We start from the raw sequence: 17,147 nt of genomic DNA on the forward strand, positions 1-17,147 counted from the left end.
GTTTGGGGAAGGGAAGGTTTGGGGAAGGGAAGGTTTGGGGAAGGGAATTTTTCTTGGAATATTAAACTTTAAATTCTTGAGTTCTAATCAGTTCAGCTTGGAAAATAAAGAATTAACAGCTGCTACTGTGCATTTACATATTAAATCCATTATCACTGTTTTGTTCCAACAAGACCCAGAAAAACCTGAAGTGACGGGTCCAAACCAACCTCCTGATGGCTGGACTTGGTCAACTTAGAAAATATAAAATTATATATATTATATAAATATATATATAATATTATATAGATATATATAAAATACTATATAAATATAAAAATATTCCAACTCTGGAGGCCAAATAATGCAAGAAACTGCCCACAGGTGCAGGGGTTTGTGCATCTCTTTGGGGTTTGGTTACCACGACTTGTAACTTGGGTTTCTCAGTTGAGTTCCTACATGGACACAGGACACTCCATTCTCAACCATGTTATCCATTCCTCTGGGATAAATTTCTGTTGTTCCTGATAAACTTCATGGAAAAAAAATCAAGAAGTATTAGGATTGTTTCTAGATGTATCTGAAAAACCCTTTTCATTACTCCTGAATTTCTTTTGGAAGAGTTTCTAAATGTTATTTAATAATTTATCGTGGATCAGTACACCTTTTCCATGCTACATGAGCAGAAAAGGAGTATTTGGGAAAACGGTCAGTCAAGTTTGGGTTAGTTTTTATTCCAATGAACATCTGAACAACCTCTGTGGAAGGTGTCCCTGTCCATGGCAGGGGGTGGAACTGGATGGGCTTTAAGGTCCTTCCAACCCAAACCGTGCTGGGATTTCACAATCCTATAGAAGTTCTGATGGCACCTCATGGAAAAACAAGAGGATAGGGGGGAAGGACAATTTTTAAAACAGCATCAAAAAATGTCTTTAGCACCTCTTGGAATGCAAAACTCCCAAGGCCTTTAAAAGCCAAATCACACACACAAAAAAATCACTCCGGTTCAAAAGCAACAACTGTTTAATAAAACTCAACAATAGGCTGAGCAAAAGCAAATCCTGCCTCCAGATGAAGCCATAAATTACAATGGGGCAGAATGTTGTTCCTGAGCCTGGAATTTGTCCAGCACATGGGGGTTAATGTCCCTATTCCTGCCAGGAGCTTTCCAGCCCAGGCCCAGAGGTCAAACCTGGGCTCAGGTTTCCCTCAGCAGCTGCCACCTTGCAGCACCACAGCCCCAATTATTGGTCCCACTGTTAACACTCGTCCAGCAGATCAAATTACCCCTGACTTTGCCCCATCCCTGGGAGTGTCCAAGGCCAGGCTGGATGGGGCTCGGAGCAACCTGGGCTGGTGGGAGGTGTCCCTGCCCATGGCAGGGGTGGCACTGGATGGGCTTTAAGGTTCTTTCCAACCTGGCCTTGGACACTTCCAGGGATTGGGGCAGCCACAGATTCTCTGGGCAACTCGTGCTAGGCCCTCCCCACCCTCACAGCCAGGAATTCCTTCCCAGTATCGCATCTAAACCTCCCCTCCTTCAGCTCCAGCCCACTCCCCCTTGTCCTATCCCTCCATGCCCTTGTGAAATCCCTCTCCCCCCTTCTCTAAGCCCCCTTTTAATTCCTATTAAAGTATCTTGCAAGATCTACAGAACAGGAAATAAAGATAAAACTTGATCAAATGGAGCTACAGAGAGTCATCTGTGTCACTAATTCATCACTAAACAAGAACAAAAGTCCACAGATCTGACAGAGAAGAAAGATTTCCTATTTTATTACTGTTGAAAAATAACAAGAATCACGATTAGTCCTATTACAGCAAGTCCCAAAACGTTCAAATTATAGAACTACCAGAGAGAAAGAAGAAAAATGAAGCTGGAGAGTAAATTTGCAGCAGGGACCCCCCCCTTCCCCCAAAGTGACACCCACCAACACCCACCCACCAAGCCAAAGGTTAAGTCATTTAGTCAAGTTCAAAGATCTTCAAAGAGCCCTTAGATCCAGATAAGCCCATATGTTCCCAAAATTCTGTGAAAAGCCATTACTTTCCAATCTGCTTTTCATGTCCGAGCTGCAGAACACACAGATGCTTGGCATGGCTCAGGATCCCGAAATTCCCACCCCGGATAATCCGGGCTCCCCCGTCCCTTCCCCATCTCCAGCCCTAGGAAAGGGCTTTTACTCCATCGACACTTGGGCCGCTTGTAAAAAAACTGAAAGGCTCCATAAAAGCCCATTCAGCGACTGCACAATAAGTGTTAATTTGCTAATTTCTTCACAGGTAATCAATTAAAATGTAAAATATTGGATAAAATTAGTTGCACTAAATTTCCCAGCTGCTCCATAAGCGTAATTAGTTTCACAAGGGCCATATGTATCCCGAGCAGAGACAGAGTTGAAACAAATAAGCGGATTTTAAAACAAGTTTGAGGAAATCTGCATTTAATTAGCAGGTGGGCACTACAACTGCATAATGTTTTTATACATTTATATTTATGAAGTGCCAGAAGATCTAAAGGCTTTTTAAAATGGCGTTTATTGTTTGAATGGGAACTGTTTTGCTGCATGCTAAAGTGATTTAAATCCTCCCAGCTCTGCTTTGAAAAAAATCATAAACGGTGAAAGAAAACATGTGGAAAACTGTAAAACTAGAAAGAATTTGCGACAGAAAGCAGAGACACATACCATAAGCAAAAGGAAACTACACTTAATTAAATGTACACTACATCTGGAATATCAGCCTAATAAAACGTGCAACTATTAATTTTCATTGTTCTGAAGGAAATGAGGTCAGTGGCGTTTAGTATTTCCCCAATTATGTTGCACTAAAGCTCTGAACTATATCTGAGAGGGCCAATCTAATCTGTGCAAAACCCTACAACTGGAAAAGAGTCACCGAGAGGCTTTTTGAAAGGAAAGAGGAGTTAGAGGCCAAAAACAAGACAGTGCTTGTTTTCTTCTCTTTGAGTTCTTCCAGTGAAGGACAGTTTATGAAAAAATAATCTATTTTGTTGGCAAACAGCAACCCCCACTGCAACGAACGTTCCTGACATGTCAAGTCCTCCCCTGGAATTCTTCTACGTGTCTCTCACCTGCCACAATCCTAATTAGATTATTATTGGCTCAATAGCCACAAACAAACCCAACAAATTAATACTTGAGCCATAAATCCAAAGTCTGGGCCAGAACAACGAGACACAACTGCTCTGCATCAAACCTGGACATTCACCTTGGTAATAAAGACAGAGTGCAAACACACAAGGAACTGCAGAAAAATGCCATGTTCTCTTTCAAAGCATATTAAGAGAAAGTTTCTTGTTTAACTCAACTTCACCACCAGGAAAAAAAAATATCATGTACAAGCTATTGGAAAGGTAAAATAATTTCAAATATCAATTGCAGTTGTTCAGGGCAGATAAATTATTAATACTATATATATATTTAATGGGAATATGGTACATCTATAAAACATGTCTGCAATTTGAAAATGCATGTAGTTGAGGGAGTTAAATATAGATAATATGGAGGGGGGTTATTTATTGTTAAATATAAAGAGAGTGAAAACAAAACTAGGCAGCAGCAGAGTCAGAGTTTAAGCCTGAAAGGAGACTGGTGCTAAGAGGAAAAAATTTGTTTCAATCCAGCAGTTTGGACAGTTGGTAAGCGAAAAAACACATTTCAGAATAAAGGAATATTTAAGATTTAAAAAAATATCATCCCAGGTGCCAGGGAAAAGCAGGATAAAGCAAATACAACCCCCAGGGCAACCAAGAGCCCCGTTTGCAGAGCTGAGAAAATGGATTCACCAGACACAGCCACCAACTCAGCCCAGCAACAAACAATTCTGCACCTCTAAATTCTGTGAATTCCATAGCCAAACATGGGAGGAGGTAAAACCCCTGTGAGGTGGAGCTTGGAAAAGCAACAGTTACTGGAAAGTTGGCCCAAAGAGCTCAGGATGCAGCCGGAGAGGAGAACTGAGGGGGGACACCACTGGAGCTTCTGCTTGTTCTCCAGCAGTTGGTTTGTCACAAATGGAGTTCTCCAGATCCAAACCTCCTGGGCCACCTCACCTGACTGCCCAGGAAGATGAAGGTGCCTCCTCTGCCACAACACCTTGACTATCCTACAGAGAGCCTTTGGAAAGGCTCCACACGCAGTGCTGACAACACCCGTGACTCTGGCTCAGCTCGACCACGCTGCCACCAAAGAGCTGGAAAACCCACAGCAGGTCAAGAACTGGGTGGAAAACTCCAGGCATGATATTTCAATGGGTTTGTGATGCAGAGGCAGGACTGTGGGAGCAGTTGTGGCCAAAGCAAGGGCAATACTGGTTGGGATTTGGGATGGGAGAATAGCTGGGAGAACAGCTCCCACCAATCTGCTGGAATTGGGAACTTCACTCCATCAGCGAAGGCAGGAGGGGATTCTCTCCCCACCGCATTCCTTTAGAAACCAGAAATTCCTCCTGGGAGAGTGGGGAGGCCCTGGCACAGGGTGCCCAGAGAAGCTGTGGCTGCCCCTGGATACCTGGAAGTGTCCAAGGCCAGGTTGGAGAGGACTTGGAGCAACCTGGGACAGTGGAAGGTGTCCCTGCCCATGGCAGGGGGTGGAATGAGATGAGCTTTAAGGTCCCTTCCAACCCAAACCAGTCTGGGATTCCATGATTTAGCTTACAGAGGTCACCAACTGCCCTGGATACAACTGCTCCAAAGGATCTGAGGATCTTCAGCCTCATCCTCATGAGGGAAACACGTTGCACTGTTCATTTCCAGGGCTGATCTGTGGGAGGACTCAAATTGCCTCTCTTTGCTAACATTTCGCCCCAAATTAGGACCATCACTGCCAGAACACACCTGGTTTCACATGACATGAATTTCTCTCACGTGTTCTTAGAGTCTGCCTCAAAAACAGGCCTTTTTTTCTAACCCTGCATCCCTGTAACCATGTCATGGCTGGGCAGAAAAGAATGGAATTTAATTGTAATAAACTTCAGGGGATAAAATAACAAAGAAACAGAAGATAGTACATTGTCCTGGTTATTAAATAAATTAAGTGAAAAGCCACCCCTCTGATTCCCTGTCCTTCTTCATCCAAAGTTGTCTGGAAGTTCTAGAGTTCAAGGGCATAAAATCACATACTCACCTACATAAATGTATTCAATATCCATCTGCAGGTATACTACATATAAACTACCATATAACCCCAAAGTTCAGGTTGATAAGAGAAGTAAATATATTCCAATAATCTGACAGCAAAACAAAAAAAGCTCAAATCAGTTGGGAACATCCAACTTGTCTCCTGCTCATCCGGGAGTGCTGAACCCACTTGACCACGAGGCAAGAGCAAAACAGTTGTTGATTTGCCACACAAAGATGCCACCAAGAAACTCCTTCCTCTCCCAACCAAATTCCAGAACTGCCACTGCTTAGTCTGAAGAAAAAGCAACCAGAAAAAATATGAGCTGTAGGAAAGTTTAAGTTGTATAATCCTGTAGGAAAGACATTTTACATCTTTTTTTACGTCCTTCAAAAAAAAAAAAAAAAAGGGAGGAAAACTTGAATTCTTCATGAGAGAATAAAGTAACAAATTCTATTAGCAAATGAATCCATCAGACTTTGTAATGAATTTATACACACACAAGTAGTTATTCCATCCTTGATACAGCTGGAAGCTATTTGGGAAAACAAAGGTCCAGCTTCCTTTGAGGACTCTAAATAAATACACCAAATATTCCTCTCTGGTGACTCTGCATCTGCCACGACAGGAGGATCTGGATGTATCACAGAGCCCTGAGAAAGGGTCAGATCCATTGTCCAGATGGAATCACTGCCCAGGCAATTATTTGTTGTAAATTTGACAACACCTCTGATATTGTGGTGAAATGTTGAGGAGCAGAAAGGAGAGGTTTGGAGGTTGAAATGTTCCACTTCCCTCGTGCCTCGGCTCAAATCAGTGACAGGAAAATGCTGCTCCTCTGTCTGCCTGGGACAAGAGCAGGATTTTAGGTTTTGTGGTGGTAAAACCCCTCAAACTGAGGCCTCAGTGATGGTTTGAGCTTCAGGACACTGTGATATTTGTGTATATTTATATCCACAGATTGAGATTAGACTGAGGGGAATTACCTAAACAGATGCTTAAAATGTTTAAAACCTGTAAAAATACCCCCCAAAAAACCACCCTGGAGCAGAACAGCACCATCAGTGTCTATATGAGGCACTCAAACAGGGAGGTACCACCAGCATGGACCCAAAACTGAAACAACAGGGGAAAAATCAGAATATTTCTCATTCTTCAAGTCACAGCACCATTTAAAAAGCAAAAAAAACCCCTGCTTACAGACAAGATTAAGGCATTGCTTGTCCTTAGAAATAAATACCTAATGTAGAAGACTGGGACTGACTCGATTCACACCATGACCTAAAATGACACTTAAATGAAAAGCTGTGTGTCTGCTTTTACTTGACTGATAACAAATCAAACCATTCCTGTGTTCACAATTAAGAAAAGTGGCAATTTTTTTCATTAATTCAGTGATAACCAAACAGTTCAGGTGTAAATTTCAGGAGATGAAAGAGGTTTGAGGTATTCCACTTATAATTTTCACCACAGAAGTTGTACAAAGAACACAGAGAGACTTTTAGAATCTCACCTTGTTTTTCCCAAGCTAAAAACCAAAACAAACTTAACATCTTTCATGAAAATTGCTGTAACTTGACTATAGGATCAAGGGTCTGAAAAACTCACTCATAAAAAGGCTTTAAAAACACACAAAAAAAGTGCAAAACTATCACATTGTACACTCAAAACCTTTTGAAGACACATCATAAACAGTTTGGATATTTTCCTATTTTCCAGTGCACATTCTATAAATGCACCGATAATTTTCTAATTTACATGCAGGTTAGATGCATCTTGCTGTAATATTCTGTATTTTCCAAACACAAGGCAGATAGAGGGAAGTCTGGTCTGGTTTTAATATTCTCCTGAATGAATATTGAACAGCTTCATTCCCGAAGACTGATGAGGAATATGGAGCTGCCAGGTTTATCAGCCCCAAAAATCTGCTTTACTGGGAGTTATCACCTCTAACCCTCCTCTGTCCCTCCCAAACCTCAACTCTAATGACTAATTAAAAACTCCAAGGAAAGGGAGAGAAGAAACTCTGAAAATTTCACTTAGTATTCAAAAAAAACCACCCAGCAGTATTTTCATTATAGAACCTGCAACTGTTACATAAAATACTATAAAATAAAACATACCAGAAAGAGAAACAAGAAAATTTGGATTGTTGAAAAATAAATAAAGCAACAAAACTACTTGATTATTACCCTTTAAAATGTGTTATGACTGTTGTGATCAACTGATGATGCTGAGCACAAACTAATTGGTGTTAGTCCCAATTTAAATGGGTAAAAAGAGCAATTAGAATATGATTTTTACATACCTATGCCTTTGTTTAACAAAGACTCTCGTGGAATTTTCTTCCAAGCTTTGTTTTTTTTGTTTAAAATACAAAGGAACCTCCCAAACCCAGGAAATAATGACAGAGCAGCATCACTCCTGTACCACACTCAGCTCCACTCCCAAACCTGGGGGCTGGAATTAAAATGGAAACTCTATTACTTCCAGCACTGAGAATATTATCCACATGATTTCCAAAAAGGAATTCCCAAAATAACCCACTACCTGTGAGTCACTCCAAGCCTTCCCCAGTTCTCTTCCCAAGAGTCACATCCCGACTCCCAGAGGTTTGACACCCCCATGGGGATGTTGGAGGGGAGGGAACGGGAACATGAGGAGATTGCAGGATGGAAAGGTGTAACATATATTAAATTAACAACACAATGAACAGGGAAAACTTGCCTGTCACCTCTCTGGCACCTCCCAGTGCCTCTCCAGGAGTCCCTGATGTCCCCCTGCCCACGGTGACACCGTGAGCAGACACTTGGTTTACTGGTATGAATTTTTCATGTCTCCCCAGCTTTCTTTCTCCTTCACACCTATTGGTTCCTGCTACTAATCCAACTCCAAGTCCTTGGGCCTCAAGTTCTCTTTTGGATTCTCCTTGATGCTGCCAAGAGCACGAAGAGCTCGAGTCCTGGCTGGCACTTTCCTGTCATAATTTAACATAAGGGTGGGCTGATTAACCACAGGCAATCAGGGTATTACCATTCTCTTATTTGCACTAATATCTCTTATTTGGGCTAACATTTCACTAATAAATGACACTTTTGTTGGTTTTTACTGAGTAACTATTTTCAGTCAACCTCGTACTTTAACCATAAGTTTAAAGAATAACTGTTCGGGTTCTGTATTAATATTAAATTACCAGAACCACATTTTTTTGTGGCAAAAACAGCCAGGCTGCCCTGTATTTTATTAGCCTCCAATTTGCTCAGCAGTGTCCTCTTGAGCTGTGTGAGTGGCTCGTGTAGGCTCACAACACCCCCCACATGGTCCTGATTACACCCACCAGGCCCACACGCTCCCGGAGAACTTTCCCAGACACTTTCCTAATGGGATGTCACGTTAAACCTGACAGCAGGAGATAAAGCAACTCCACCCTAATTACAACATCTCCAAAAGGGGCATTTTGGAACGAGCGGCACAACATTATTGATGGTGGCAGTGCCCCAACCCAAGGAGGAGTTTTTAGACAACCGGGATTCTTACACAGATTCCTTGGATATCCAGAGCTGTCAACATCTTGGAAATAGATGCTCCTAACTGCCAAACTCGGGGAAACGTCACAGATTTGACTACTCTCTTAATGCCTCATGACTAATTCCTCAGAGACACCCTTAAAAGCCCCAAAATGTTGTCCTTGGGTAGAAACTTCCACTGGGAAATCAATCGGGAGCAAACGAGACGCTCACGTTGAAACGTTGGGCGCTGTTTAAGGGAACAAATGAGTGAAGAAAGGAGTGGATCTGAACATATGCCACCGCACTGAAGTTGCTAAAAGGGTCTGTTGGAAGAATATTTGCTTTCCAGGGAAGCTAATATGCCACAAGAAGGGCCGGTGATGAAAGAGCCCCGAGTCGCGTGGAAATCCAAATATAGCGACAGACGCAATTATTTTACTAATTGCTAATGAATGCAGTCAAGTGGCTTCAAAAAGCCAAACTTTGCTTGGACTACTTCGGGTTTTGACCTCTGCATGAGCAAATGCATTTCAAACCCGAGCCCACCAAACCTGATTAACGGCGCCAGCCGAGGCCGGGCGCGGAGCGGCGGCTTTTTCCCCCCCCCCCCCAACCCATATCTATCACATGGCCCCGAGGATAGTTAAATGAACCTTAAAATGGCTACAAACAGCTCAATGACTACACAGACTCCTGCCAATTAGAAATAATTAGGCAGTGATTTTGGTGGGGAGGCTTTTTAAGTGCATCCATAATGATGCAACGGCGCTGATTAGCGCTCTCAGCCGGGCCCCGCTCAAACGGCCCCGCGATAATTATGCGGCGCTCACAAAGCCTCTGCACAGCTCTGTACTTCACCTCCCCGCATTGCAAAAAAAAAAAAAAAAAATCCACTTCATTACCTCCAGTAATTAATCCTCCATTAATTGCAGGAAAAAGGCCCAGTTTACCGGGCTTCGTTTCTAATTATCTTATAAATAGTTATGGTTCTAATTAATGTGTTCATTAGGCTGGATCTCTCTCTCAAAGCCACGCTCAGAGCAAAGGTGCCGCTTTTGAGAGAGGAAGCCTAACTAGCCATAAGGTGAGGCCATTTTGGTTGTATTTGCTTTTATTTTAGTATATTCAACCTCCTAATTGGCATTTAAAATCTAATTTGGAAGAACTTCAAGAAGACTATATAGGAGAAAAATAGGAAAAGGGGTTTCTCGGGTTTTTTTCCCCGTTCTCCAATCAAGAAGCTCAGAGCTTTAACAGGCAAACTTTTAGCAAATCTTTTTGATATGGACTGGGAACAGATTTTCAGTGCTAAGACACAGATTAATTTAAATTCTATCACAATGCAGCTCATCCCTGCATGTTTTCACAGAGGAGAAGCAAAAACTAGAGAAGAAAAATAGATATCTAAGAGTATATGAATAATTTAAAATAATAAAACCACACTGCTGCCCTTGCCTTCACTTCCAGGATATAAATCAGCGGCACAGAATTACAACAAAAATTTAAATCATTATTTCGGCTGAGCATAATCTAAACCTTTCAATTCATTGAGAGATTTTCACTTTGCATTACTAGGAGATGATACGACCCAATGAAAGCCACAACTGGAGACTCTCTTAAAGGAATATTTATGGATAATCAACTCCAGATTGAAAGCATATGTTTCACAGGACTTTGGAGGTTTGCATATAAATATTTGCAGAAAACTTAAAAATTCTGTATTAAAAAAAAAAAATCTACAGGAATGCAACCAAAATATGTCAGTTATGCTTAAAATTACGGCATAGATGTTAAATTCCCATCTTCTCCTAGATTTTAATTGTTTTACATAGACATTATATTTAAATAAATCTCTCTCCAGTTATATAACGTGCAAAGAAATACAAGTTTTCCCATTTTTCCTAATGTGATCACATATTTAGCATCAATTTTTTTGCTCACATAGTTACTCAAATCCTATCTTAGCAGCAAAAAGACAAAAACTCGACATGTGCCTGAAATTATCTCCATTTTTTTTGATAACCTTTTCTTCCTGTAACATCACACCTCAGTAAAATCTGGAATCACTGAAGTCAAGTGCAGCTTTGCCAAAGTTTGATGCCAATAAACCTGGATTAGGACCAGATGAAGTGTTATCAGCTCTTCACATTCTGGCTCTTGGATTTTTGGGAGACTCAGTGTCTTTCCTTGGAAACTGGAAAACTCCAAGTGTCTCAAAGTTCAGATGTGGGAGAACCAGCACCAAAGGATGAAAGGGACAGTCAGGGAAGAGTCACAGTATCCCAGTTTTATTCAGCTTTATCTGGCATGAACCCACTCCCAAAGCTCACTCTGGCCATGATACCACCACAATTAGAAGCTGCCCACCTGGATCTTGAAGGACAATTGATGTTTCTGGGATACAATTTGTTTGAAAGGTACCAAAAGCCCTGAGTGCAGCAGGGACTGTCCTGCTCACACACAGCCAGGTCCTGCTATGGAGCAAAGGCTGAAATCCTGGACCAAAGGGAGCAAAGAACTCCAGGGCACAGGTGGTGGTTTATAGAGAATCATGGAATCACAGGATGGGTTGGGTGGGAAGGGAATTGAAAGCCCATCCAGTCCCACCCCTGCCATGGGCAGGGACACCTTCCACTAGCCCAGGTTGCTCCAAGCCCTGTCCAACCTGGCCTTGGACACTCCCAGGGATGGAGCAGCCACAGCTTCTCTGGGAAATCCACTCCAGCCCCTCACAGGCAGGAATTTCTTCCCAATATCCCACCTAAACCCCCTCTTTGCCAGTTTAAAGCCATTCCCCTTCTATCACTGCAGGCCCTTCCTGGATCACTCCCCCCCCAAAGCTGCATCAGGGCTGTGACATCATCTCACTCCAGCACCCACAACCTCAGGGATGGACTTCACCACATCCAACAACATTCAGGCTGATGTCTTGGAACACATGGGATTGACAGCTCCTTGTGTTCTTCTTCTACAGCACAACTGTTTCTCTTGCTCAGGTTCTTTACATTCTGATGAGTTCCACAGAAAAAAAATAGAGTAAACCACTTTTTTCAGCAGAAATACAGGTTTTTTGCCAGCATCTTGAACTAGATTCTGTTACTGCCATGTGTTATTAGAATTAAAAAGAATGAAAGATGGGAATAGAGGAACCAGTAAATTTTTACTACTAAATTCTATTATTTTCATATATCAATAATACTGATAATAGTATAAATATAATAATATGTACATATAAGTAAATAATAGCTATGTGACAACATAACTATATTAATGATATTGTTATATTAGTTGTGTATTAATATTATGCATTATACATAATATATATTATGGTACATTATGATATATAATATTTTAATACACTTAATACATAAACTATATCATAATATAGTTTATATATTAGTATCATATCAATAACATCAATACATTGATGCTCATATTTTGATTTAACTCCTTCAATTCTCTTCAAATCACTCTGATTTCACTCTTTCACTCCTAGAAACCATCTCTGGGAAGAGCAACAATTTACCCAGCAGAGAGTGAAGGTCTAAGATTCCCAAAGCATCCTAAGACATCTGCTCTGTATTGGTTTGCAGAGCTGCTCGAGAAACACGAGCTCTGCAGCAAGAAAACAGATTCTATTTCATGGCCAGAGTTCTGGGAGGAAAGAAAAAGAGGATTAAAGAAAACAGTTAAAATACATGATGGTTCAGAATGGAGAGATGCTGAAATCAAAACCAATCCTCCACTAAGGGATCACATTCTTGAGTGCCTTTCCCAAACAGAAAACTGAAGTGTTCAAACAAACCAGCTTGCACATCCACCTTTTCCAAAGGGAGAAATAAGAGGGTTTACAAAAATAAGCAGCTCTACTCCAAACATCTTCTGTGCCCACAACACCTGGACCGCTCAGAAACCAAGTTTCTGTGTAATGAGGCTCGAGGCTCAGCCTAAATGAACAGCACTTATGCATTCACAGCTTTTTTTTAAGGCTGGTTTTTGTTTTATCCCAATGAAAGGCATCAAAGGCCCTGTCCCTGGCAGCTCTGTGCCCTCACTGATAACTGGAGGGCCCTCGGCACTGCCTTGGGAAGTTTGATTTCCCCAAGCGGTCAATTAGGGCTGGGAATGTGCTCCTGGGGGGGCTGGTGCTCCAGGACATCTCCAGTGCTTCACCTCCATGGCTTCCCAGGACAGCCAGGGACACAAACTGCTCGGTTCCACTTGGAAAAAGTCAATTATTGCAACTGAAAACTGGATTTTTAGAGACTGTTGGTGAAACAACCTGGAACTCAGCGGGAGCCCAAATAAAACTGCAGGTTTTGACATAATGGGGGAAAACAAACATGATCTGATGCTACCAACCACAGAAAAACTAAAGATCACATGAGCAAACTCAGCGATCTGAATTTCATTTTATTTGAAGTTTCATAGGGGAAATGCTACAGTATCTTAATTAAATATATATTAATATAAATTAAATACACATTCTAATCGACCAGAGGCTTCCAACTTTCCCACCAGTAAGAAGAAAGACAAATATGTAATATTTACACTGATTCCTTGCATAATCATGTGGGTCTGTACAGCTGGTTGTACATGAATGTGTTCATTTGTGTAGCAAGGACAGGAGTAAAAAATATCCTAAGGAGCAGACCAATACTTTAAAGGAATAGAGGCTCCAGTAGCTACAACTAGGTAAAAAAAAATAAGCAATCCTTGAAGCATGGAATGGCTTGGGTTGGAATTTCCAAAGCAATATGCTGATTAAATAGCATTGTTTGATTTTTGATAGGACTCCTGTCTGCTTCTCCTTGAAAAATTCTTGGATCCCTTTCCAAAAGAGGTCTTTTCAAAGTCTTTTTATAGATTAAGAGTTTTAAGAGCTTCTCTACGTGTGCCCAACCTCGTTCTTTGCAGTTGTCTGGTCAGTTCTTGTTTCTTCCAGCAGAGAAAGGGACGTGTTTGTCCCAGTCCCTGTCCCAGTCCTGCTGCTGTTCCTCAAATTTCCCTTCCACCTCCTCCCCAGCAGACAAACCAACCCACGCTGTGTGATGGCTGTGGGATGGTCAGGCCAGAAAACCTTCCCTTCATTCCCTTCCCTTCCCCTGGAACATCACCTGTGCTGACACTCAGTCCCACAGCAGGACTTCTACTCTCACCTGGAACAACTTTAATCAGTTTTAATCAACTTTAAATCAGACATCTGCATCAGACTGACATTAAGTCTTTCTTCACGACATCCTTAAGATCAGCTTTCTAATTTTACACAACTATATTGAGCCATTCCATTACAGCCTGTAAGTAAAACCTGTATTTTGAATACAACTTAGCATAGATCATGGTCTTGATCCAACAGTTTTTATCAGCTGATAAGCCAGGTTTTAATTTGGAAAGACTCTGACACATTAATACCCCTCTAAAATAATATGGAGAAAAGAGAGATTAACTGAAGAGAGACCCATTTCAAGTAACACAAATACAAAAGCACTCAATGATAATATCTTTAAAAAGTGTTAACATTTCACTGTGCAACACTGACCTTCCACTAAAATATACAATAGCAACAGATAAGAAGATATTAAAAAAGGAAATTCTTAAAGACCAAAGGAGAGGTCGGTGGGATTTTACTATGATTTATTTAATGGCCCCTTTCCCATTGCACTGTTCTTAAAGACTACAAATTCTAACTGCTAAACACAAAGAATTCTGCCAAGCTGTGAGGGTTGAGCCTCAGTTAATTCTAGTTTACATTGTTGGGTAGTGGCAGCTTCACTCCACAAGCTGCTTTTCCAGCTCAAAACCAAGTTTATCCCAAAGTCGCCCCAAAGAAGCAGGTCCCTGCCCCTGGACTGCAACAACTGCACACATTTCAATATTAAATTAATTAGGCTGGAAGGATGGTAAAGAAATAAGAGGTAAATGTGTATCCACACACACACACTGGGGAAAACACCCCTGTACACTGATCAAACAGCTCCTTCAGCGACACTCCAAAGGCAGCAGGGCTACAGGCAGGTTATTTTACACTTACAATTTCCTCTCCTTCACTATCTATAGATGTACTTGGGGAGTTTGGGTCAGTTTTTAAGCTGAACCGCATTAAAGGTATTACAAAGCAGCAGTTTGGTGTTTAACATGAAGCAAAAAGCCAAAAACACTTGGCAGACAATAAAGCAAACTTGCATATTTAAAGGCAATTAGAGTGGGATACTCTGTAATCACAGGATTGTAGGAAATCAAGGAATACAGGGTAACATTTGGGGGTTAATTCTATTTAAAGCTCGGTGAATTAGAAGATCTGTGCTATGAGCTCTGATGCAGAGTATTTTCTATATGATTACATATATATATATGATTAACTTGCAAGAACAATCACAGCAAAAACTCCAAAAATATTAACCCGGCTCCATCCACCCGGGAATTACACGAGGGCTGAGCTTCCCCATCCCAGAGAAGCACAATATTCTAATAAGAACTCTCCTAATCTTCAGCCAGCAATAATTTCCAGCTGATATTATTATTCTCATTTCCTTGAATAATATCCATACTCCAGGGCCATTTTCCTCCTCATATTCAATATCGTGCGTGCTCGGATGGAGATTCCTGTCCTCATATCCTGTCACGGTATCAATCACTGCCTCCTGTCCACTCAATCCCCGTTTGATTTATCAGCCACCAGCTCTCTGGACTCCATAACTCGACCCAAACCATTTTAGCAAGACAGTGACAAATCACACCCGGGATCACATCAACCTGTTCCACTTAGGAAAGTCGGGAAGGGGAGCTGTGACATCCCTGCACCGGCACCCCCCGCTCCCCCCCCTTCCCCAGCCTGATGTATATTAATGAGGAGCTGCTATTCGCAATGCTCCTTCCACATCAGCATCTAATATGATCAAATTAGGAAATGGGATGATTTATTAAATTCCTGTGGAGCTCAAATATTCCTTCCCCTCGCCGGGGTGGATGCAGAGAGGGAGCTGTTGCTTCCAATTTCCCCGCCCGGGCTGTGCCGGCGCTTCCACGGGCGGATTATTGGCTTTAAAAATAAAGATTGCGAGGAGGCGAAATGTTATTAAGCAAATGCTCAGTAAAACAAACTAAATCGGTTTTAAAAATTCCTAATTTAATGTAAAATCTCGCTTGTTTCGCCCAAATTCAGTTTGTGATCTTATTAAGTCGTATTTGCATCGTGCTGCCTCGCTGGAGGACAGCTCGGAATTTATGGCATTACCAGGAAGCCCCACTTTTTTTCCCACTCTAAAAAAAAAAACAAAAACCTGCTTCTAAAACAAAATACTTACAAAGGCACAGGTTTCCTTCTCAAACAAAGCACGAACGTTACCAAGAAGCCCCATTTTTACGACTCTAAAAACTGCATCCCAAATAATTTGAGTTACAAATGCAGAAGTTTTCTCCTCCTCTCTAATCAGGTGCAAACATCACCAGGAAGCCCCACTATAAAAACAGCTTCTAAAACAAAATACTTATAAATGCACAAGTTTTCTTCTCAAACATAGCACAAACACTACCAGGAAGACCCATTTCTTTGACTCAAAAAAATACATTTCAGATAAAATAGTTATAAATGCACAAGTTTCCTTATCTTCTCAAATGCAGCACAAGCATCACCAGGAAGCCCCACTTTTTTGACCCTATAAACTGCTTCTAAAATAAAATAGTTATAAATGCACAGGTTTTCTTCTCAAATAAAGTACAAAAAATGGTTTAGGTTACAAATAAAACTCATTTAAAATCTTTTTGAATGTGACATTATAAAAATCCAACTTTCCCAATTAAAATTGGAAATATTTCAGTGTTTTACACTGTTGGAGATCCGTAGATCATTCACTCAAATAAAACACCTATTAAAGTTAAATATCACTTTAATAATAAAGTTATTTAAAAAAAAAATGCATTGCAGCCACATAGACTTTTAACAACACCTTCATTACCTTGAAAAACCAACTTAAATCTTAATTTGACAGGAGACTGTGGAGGGAAAAGACATTACAGGATACAGAATTTGTGCCACCTGCATGACTGACACCAAAAACAACTCCAGGGATTTAAAGACACCACATGATGGATCTTAACTCCCAATAAGAAGCTTGTTTTCTAAGGTCAGACCCATAATAAATTAAATTAAATTTGAAATGACCTAAAGGTGATAATACTGGGAAGGTGCAAGGGGAATGTTACAAATCCAGGGGGGACAGAGATGATCTTCCCTTTCCTGCTGCATCCCAAACTGCTGCTCTCCTGTGGGGCAGGAGCTTTCCCTCCCTCCCCTGGCAATGCAGAAGTTGGGGATCCACAGGAATATTCCAGTGGGTGCCACACTGCTCACTGCAGGAACTCAAGGGGCTGCCTGAGTTATTTTAGCAGTTATTTACAGGTGTTTCCTTCAGTATCTACCTGTAAAAGTCACATGGAAAGAAGTTGTCCCACCCCAGGCAAAGAAAATAAGGAATTCCACCTGGAATTCACGAAAATTCCACCTGGAATTCACGAAAAT

At 41.2% G+C, this 17,147-nt stretch overlaps 1 protein-coding gene and 1 long non-coding RNA gene across 2 annotated transcripts in view; one reads left to right on the top strand and one right to left on the bottom strand.

The window, feature by feature from the left end:
- RSRC1 (arginine and serine rich coiled-coil 1) overlaps positions 1-17,147 on the bottom strand; it is a 106,781-nt gene that overhangs the window by 81,817 nt on the left and 7,817 nt on the right. The gene's annotated exons all lie outside the window — the stretch shown is intronic.
- On the top strand, positions 11,396-12,328 carry LOC113949218. The gene is made up of 2 exons (XR_003528382.1): positions 11,396-11,625; positions 12,126-12,328. It is a non-coding gene; the product is annotated as an uncharacterized LOC113949218 (long non-coding RNA).

Source organism: Corapipo altera, unplaced genomic scaffold (assembly GCF_003945725.1).
Source record: "Corapipo altera isolate COAL_440 unplaced genomic scaffold, ASM394572v1 113, whole genome shotgun sequence".
NCBI classification, from domain to species: domain Eukaryota; kingdom Metazoa; phylum Chordata; class Aves; order Passeriformes; family Pipridae; genus Corapipo; species Corapipo altera.